Source organism: Callithrix jacchus, chromosome 1, assembly GCF_049354715.1.
Source record: "Callithrix jacchus isolate 240 chromosome 1, calJac240_pri, whole genome shotgun sequence".
In the NCBI taxonomy this organism is placed as follows: domain Eukaryota; kingdom Metazoa; phylum Chordata; class Mammalia; order Primates; family Cebidae; genus Callithrix; species Callithrix jacchus.
In genome coordinates, this window is record NC_133502.1 from 84,042,379 (window position 1) to 84,050,419 (window position 8,041).

Below are 8,041 nucleotides of genomic sequence, written 5' to 3' on the forward strand. Positions count from 1 at the left end.
GAGCGTGGTGGTCCCCAGGGTGCCAGGTGGAGTAATCCTTCTTTGGTGTAGTAGGCAAGCTGTGTAGAAAGCAAGTCACAGGGGAATAGGAGTGAGAGGCAGGAGCGAGACCTTAGGAAGAAGCCGGCTTCACCACTACTGTCTCAATACTGCAGTCCTAGTCAGCACCCCAGTCCTGTCACTCATGCCATATGCTCAGCTCACAAAGAGTCCTGCTCCAGAAAGCCTCCCGGGCTTCCTGAGCCTGGATACAGAGTCCCCAGAGTGACTCTCTGGTGTTTTTCTAAGTATATCCAGTCCATGTTTGAGGACATAGTCTTCTGTCCAGTAATGTGGGGGAGAAGGAATAGATGAAGAAGCTGGATGTCTGATTTCTAAATGGTTCCACTCTCAGCTGGCTGGGCCACCTTGAACAAGTGACTTAACCTCTCCAAGTTTCCATTTCCTCCTCACTTAGAAAGGGGGATTGACTACATCTACCCTGCTGCAAAAGGCTCCAAGAGGCAATTCACTGAAGAAGAAACAGGCATTAAACCATACTCAACCTCACAGGTACTCAAAGAAACAAAAATTTAAACTAATGAGATACCACATTTTAAAAAAGAAATTAGGTTGGATGCTGTGGCTTACATCTGTAATCCCAGCATTTTGGGAGGCTGAGGCAGGTGGATCACTTGAAGCCAGAAGTTTGAGACTAGCCTGACCAACATGGCCAGACTCTGTCTCTTCTAAAACTACAAAAATTAGCCAGGTGTGATGGTGCTCACCTATAATCTTAGCTACTCAGGAGGCTGAGGCAGGAGAATTGCTTGAATCTGGGAGGTGGAAGTTGCAGTGAACCAAGATCACACCACAGCACTCCAACCTGGGCACTAGAGCCAGGCTCCACTTCAAAAAACAAACAAACAAAACCAAAAAACCTGAAACTAAAATAAGAGATTATTCACATTTTGGTGACAAGTCTAAGATAGGCCTTCTCACTGTTGAGTTGGAGGGAGGGTAGATTACTAAAACATTTCAAAAAGGAGATTCTAGGTGTACACTTTGTGCTTTTAAAATGTTTGTGGCCTTTTATCCAATTAATCCACTTATATGCTCAAAGACAGGAATAGAGGACATAAAAGTGGCCAACAAACACATGAAAAAATGCTCATTACTAATCATCAGAGAAGTGCAAATGAAAACCACAATGAGATACCATCTCACACCAGGATGGCTATTTTTGTTGTTGTTGTTTTTTTGAGATGGAGTCTTGCTGTGTCACCCAGGCTAGACTACAGTGGCTCAATCTCAGCTCACTGCAACCTCCGCCTCCCAGGTTCAAGCGATTCTCCTATCTTAGCCTCCTGAGTAGCTGGAATTACAGGTGCCTGCCACCATGCCTGGCTAATTTTTGTATTTTTAGTAGAGACAGGGTTTCACCATGTTGGCCAGGCTGATCTTGAACTCCTGACCTCATGATCCACCCACTGGCTGCAGTGGGCCCAGAGCCCAAGACCCACACTCTGTCCTTGAGCCAAGGAAGAAGGGACCTTAGGGTGGGGGAAGGTGCATTGGACTACCCTCAGGCTGTCTGAGACCAGCCCTGTGGCCTCCACCTTTCATTCTGCTGCACCTGTCACATGTAGACCGAATGTGGAAGCAGCAGTGGCAACCCCTGATCCTGCCCATCTCTACCAACAAGGTGGACCCAAGGGCCAGACCCCGCTGCAATGCCTAAATCAGCCCCTGGAGCAGAAACAGGGTGGGAACTGATGCTCCACCCCATCTCAGTGGCTGCAGCGTACTCAGCGCTTGTGACCAGCACCCTGAACGTGAGTCAAAGAGGAGGGGACCCTAGGAAGGGAGAGCGGTGCACTCAGCAACCACTCTGGAACCAGCCCTGCCAGCCTGTGTTGGGGGCTCAACCTGCAAATGGTGCAGGGCCAGAGTGGTGGCAACCCAGAGCCTACCTGAGGCACCAGGAGTGAGGCTCCCTGGTCCAGATGCAACCAGGCACCTAATTCAGGTGGTCAGCTCTGCAGCTGCAGTAGGGTGAGAACCGGTCAGGCCCATCCCTGAGGCTGCACAGTGCTCAGCGCCTGGACCCTGCGCTCTGGGTAGGGTGTTTACCAGTTTTACATAAACCGAATGAAAATACCAAGGTTTTAACATTTTTGCATGACGTGCTGTCTTTCACTATTGTGATGACATTTAAAAAAATTGTATAATGGAGTGAAAAAACAGTACCTCTAGATATCAAAATGTGCTATTAATTTTCACAATTAATTGTTTACTAACAGCTGAAAATACAGATAAATGCATGAAACAGAGTAGGAAATCTAGAAATACTAAAATTGTGTAAGATATATGTAAGAATTGATAATGTTAACCGTTATGAGTAGGAAATAATGAATTATTAATGAAAAAAATGCCAGCTGTTTGAAAAAAACCTAATGAAATTTTATGTCATAAACATGAGTTTCTGATGGAATACAGATTGAAATTTCTACATATGCAAATAAGAAAAGTACCAGAAGAAAACACAAACAAATGCTAATTTTACGGGCATATTTTATGTTGTCAAAGGCCTTCCTAAGAATGACCTCACAAACAGGCATTCTGAAGGTTAATTTAGCAAACTAAAAATTAAAACTGTGTTTCAGGAAAAAAAATTAACAAAATAAAGGAGAACATACATAAAAAATATTTACTATATTACATATATATACATATTCAGATGAAAAGTATGTTTTGATTTAACAAGAAATTTATATTATTATTATTTTTGAGATGGAGTGTCACTTCTTTACCCAAGTTGGAGTGCAATGGCACAATCTTGGCTCACTGCAACCTCTGCCTTCTGTGGTTAAGCAATTCTCCTACCTCAGCCTCCCAAGTAGCTGGGATTACAGGCCTGTGCCAGCACACACAGCTAATTTTTGTATTTTTAGTAGAGAGGGGTTTCACCGTATTGGTCAGGATCATCTCAAACTTCTTACCTCAAGTGATCTGCTGCCTCAGCCTCCCAAAATTCTGGGATTACAGGTGTGAGCCATTGTGCCCCGCCTATATTCTTTATTATGGATCTTATGATATACATATTACTGATATGTATAACATATATATTACAGATATAATATGTTATATATATCAGTTATATATTATATATATATTAGATGAAAAGTTATATGTATGTTAGATAGATGTATTTTTCATCTAATGTTAGACACATTAGATGAAAAATACATCTTCATTTTACAGGGAATTCTTTCAAATCAAATAATCAAAAACTGTAAAACTGGGAAAGGTCCTTATTTGCAGATGTACAATTTAATTTATGTACACAGGAAAACATCCCTTGCATTTCTGGTATAAGGATTTAAAAGAGGAAAGAAACTGTTTTTTAACCATAATATTTCTGAGAATGTTTTATACTGTTGCTTAAAGTCCAAGTTGCTGATGACTTTTCAAATAGATAATTTGGTGGCAAGTACTACATTTCAAAAATGTGTATGCCCTTTACCTGTCAACTCCATTATACTAAAATACTCTTTGGAAATAGAGATACATGCATTTTATTTTTCACAGCACTTATTTTATAAAAAATCCATAGAACGGATTCTAGAAATAAATTCAGTTGAATCCATAGGATGGAATAATATGTGACCATTGAAGGTGACAGTAAATATAGAAATATGTTGATGTGCAAAGATGTATTCTGTTGTAGCCAGTGATGAAAAAAAATAGTTTGATTATACAAATACACAAACATACTATGGTCTTGTTTTACCAAAAAATATTTACAAAGTATCATCAAATTTGTGGTTTCTGATCATTCACATTTTAAGCAAAGTTTTTTATCCTTTTTTTAATCTGTGAGTGCTGCATTGAACATGTACAAAATTAGAGTAAATGTTTATTATTAATGGAATAATCTTTGGGAAGAGAGAAATATAAATCTTGCACAGATATAAATGATTTCACACTTTCTTTTAACATTATTATTACTGTTTGTGTTGTTTTCTTTTTTAAGTTTTTAGCCTCTTCAGAAATAAAACTGAAATGTATTTATCTGTGTTTCCAAATATTATTATGGATATATTTTATTTTTGTACATATATTTTACTTATATGTAGTTTCATTCAACTTATGGAATAATTAATCATTTCATTTTAATTGTATTCTTTAAAAATAACAAATATAATTACTATTGTAAAAATATTGCTTTATAGAAATTAACTTAAAAATATTGAACTCATCAATTGTATTTATCCATTCTTTCATTTCATTTATTCATCAAACTTAGCTTGAGTACCTGTTATGTAGCAGAGTACCTGTATGTCACATGTTCTGCTATTTCTCAAGAGCCTTCCATTTTTAAAATCTTTTTGTTTACCTGCCATGCCAGCAGAAGCTGAGAGATTTAAAATGGGAATATTAGGACATAATCTCATTGAAACATCATCTCCCACCTTTCAAACAAAAGCATTTCTGAAGTTAGTAAATAGCAGAAGATAACCTTTAACTGCCCTTTCAAAAGTTTATCAGTCTTAAATACTAGTATTAATTATTGGGAGGTGTTATTTGTATATATTTTGTAAAAATAAGTATTGAATAACATGAGCTATAAATATTCATTTAAATTATGAGGCTTTTTTGGCTTCACATTGTTTGAAAATCAAAGAATTAATTTGTTTTTAAAATGTATTATTGTTATTAACTGGCTATTTTGTCCTTTCGTTGATAAAAATTCTTCTTTATGTTAATGCTCTTTACTTTTTGGTGTATTTTTAGAAAGGGTCATACTGGTTATTCCTTTCTGTGTATAATGCTTCTTTTAGAAGTTCTTGTAAAGCAGGCCTGGTGGTAATAAAATATCTGAGTGCTTGCTTGTTCCTAAAAGATTTTATTTTTCCTTCAAATGTAAAGCTTAAATTGGCAGGATATGAAATTCTGGGCTGAAAGTTCTGTTGATTAAGTATATTGAATATTGGCCCCCACTCTCTTCTAGCTTGTAGGGTTTCCATTGAGAGATCTGCTGTAAGCCTAATAGGCTTACCTTTATGGGTAACTTGATATTTCTCTCTGGCTGCCCTTAATACTTTCTCCTTCATTTCGATCTTGGTGAATCTAACAATTATGTGCCTTGGGGTTGGTCTTCTTGAGGAATATCTTTGTGGTGTTCTCTGTATTGCCTGTGGTTGAATAGTGTCCTGCTTTGCTAAATTAGGAAAATTTTCCTGGATAATGTCCTGGAGAGTATTTTCCAGCTTGAATTGATTCTCTCCGTCACATTCAGGTACACCAATCAAGCGTATATTAGGTCTTTTCACATAGTCCCATATTGCTTGGAGACTTTGCTCATTCCTTTTTATCCTTTTTTCTCTATTCTTGTCTTGTTGTTTTGTTTCATTAAGTTGATCTTCGACCTCTGATACCCTTTCTTCTGCTTGATCCATTCGGCTGTTTAAGCTTGTACATATTTCACTAAGTTCTCGTGTTGTATTTTTCAACTCCATAAGTTCATTTGTATTCCTCTCTATATTGCCTATTCTTTTCAACATTTCATCTAACCTTTTTTCCAAGTTCTTAGTTTCTTTACACTGGGTTAGAACAAGTTCCTTTAACTCCCAGAAGTTTCTTATCATCCACCTTTTAAAGCCTACTTCAGATAATGGAACACAGTCCTTTTCCATCAGGGCTTGTTTCGTTACTGATGAGTCCTTTTCCATCAGGGCTTGTTCAGTTGCTGATGAGCCCTTTTCCATCAGGGCTTGTTCCGTTGCTGATGAGTCCTTTTCCATCAGGGCTTGTTCCATTGCTGATGGGTTTTGATTTTGAGTATACTCGGCCTTCTTAGGCTGTTTTTTTTCCCTTCATTGTAGATGAACCGCCTTTCTAATTAGGTTTCTGAGTCGACGTCCAACTTATTGATTCCCAGTGCTGGGATCTGAGCAACCCACTATGGCAGCCTAAATAGCAGCGATAAGACTGATGGTGCTCTTCTGCCCGGGAATCTCTGGTCTGGCTTCCCTCTTGAGTCCGCAACAAGTGGCTCTGACTTCCTGGAGCCCCAAACTCTGGTCAGTAGGGGAAGCAGTCCCGTTGGCTCTGCATGAAGAGCTGCTGCGCCGAGACGCCAGCAAAACCACTGCAATGGCCACAAGAGTCGCGCTGGTGACCCGTGGGGCTCCTCCACTGGGAATCGGCTGATCGGTGAGTGACGAAAATTCGTCTAAAAGTGTGGCGTTGTCTTGTTCTCTGGGCTTTCACTGGGAGCTACAATCCTGAGCTGTTAGTAGTCGGCCATCTTGGATCAATCTGCTCCCAGTTAATATCAAATGGCAGCAACTCTAAATTTAAATCGACCAAATCTCCCAATCAAAAGATACAGACAAAATCTAATGGTATATCCAAAGATATACATAGACTCAAAATAAGGGGTTGGAAAAAAAAAACGTACCAACAAAATGGAGAGCAAAAATAAATAAATAAAAAGCAGGAGTTGCAATTTTCACATTTGACAAAATAGATTTCAAAGCTACAAGGATACAAGGGTAAAAGGATTAATGTAATAATAAGAGATCTTAACACCCAGATACATAAGACTCATAATGAGATTTAGATTCAACGAGACAGAAAATTGATAACTATATCCAGGACTGGAACTAAGATCCAGAACAAATAAACTCAATAGAGATCTCCATTTTAAACATACAAAATATACATTATCCACAAAATCTAACGATATATCTAAAGATATACAAAGACTCAAAACAAGGGGATGGAAAAAAACTCACCAACCAAATGGAGAGCAAAAATAAATAAATAAAAAAGCAGGAGTTGCAATTCTCACACTTAATAAAATAGATTTCAGAGCTACAAGGACGCAAGGGTAAAAAGATTAATGCAACAATAAGAGATCTTAACACCCAGATACATAAGACACATAATGAGATTTAGATTCAACGAGACAACAAATTGATAATGATAACCAGGACTTGAACTCAGAGCCAGAACAAATAAACACAATAGAGGTCTCCATTTTAAACACATAAAATATGCATTAACCACTTTAAACACTCAAAATATTGGTCGGCCATTATTGAAACCCATTTTAGAAATGAAGTAATATTCCTTTTTCCCTCTTTTTCTTTTTTTCCCCTTCTTTTTCTCTTTTTCCCTCAAAAAAAAAAATACCACCCCACCCCAGCACTCCCTACCCCCCAGAAAAAGAAAAAAAATAAAATAAAATGTATTATTGTTATTTCAGGGCTCTTTCCCCATAGTACCTTTAAGAACTAAAATGTATTTAAGTGCCAGTTATATGCCTAGAACTGCCTTAGACCTGCTGAGTATATCATATTCTACTTAGTGTAAGGTCTCATGGATAGTGTGATGCCACATTGTTGTATATATCAATATGATAATTTTTAAAATGCTACCAATTATGAATTATAAGCAGCATTCCAATGTCATAGGTGTTTAAAATGTGACCTACTCTTTAAGTGATCCTGCAAAGTAGGTATAATTGTATCATTTTACTTAATTAAAATGTTTTTGTTAAGTAGTACTAATAGTGATAATTATAATATCTGGCTGGATGCAGTGGCTTACATCTGTAATCCCAGAACTTTGGGAGGCTGAGGTGGGAGGATCACTTGATGCCAGGAGTTTGAGACCAGCCTGGGAAACAAAGTGAGAATCTTATTCTACCAAAATTTTTAAATGAATAGCTGGGCATGCTGGTGCACATCTGTAGTCCCAGCTACTCCGGAGGCTGGGGATGGAGGATCACTTGAGCTCAGGAGTTCCAGGCTACAGTGAGGTATGATTACACCATTGCTCTCCATCCTGGACAAGAGTGAGACCTTGTCTCACAAAACAAAAATCTAACAATTATTGAGTTGTTATTGTCATAGGAAATATTCTGTATACTTTAGTTTCTCATATAAGCATCACAATTGTGATAGCTACTATTGTCATCTTTACTTGATTAATGAGGAAGTTGAGGCACAGAAAGGCAAAGCAATAGTTGGTAACAGAGTTTAAATTAGGA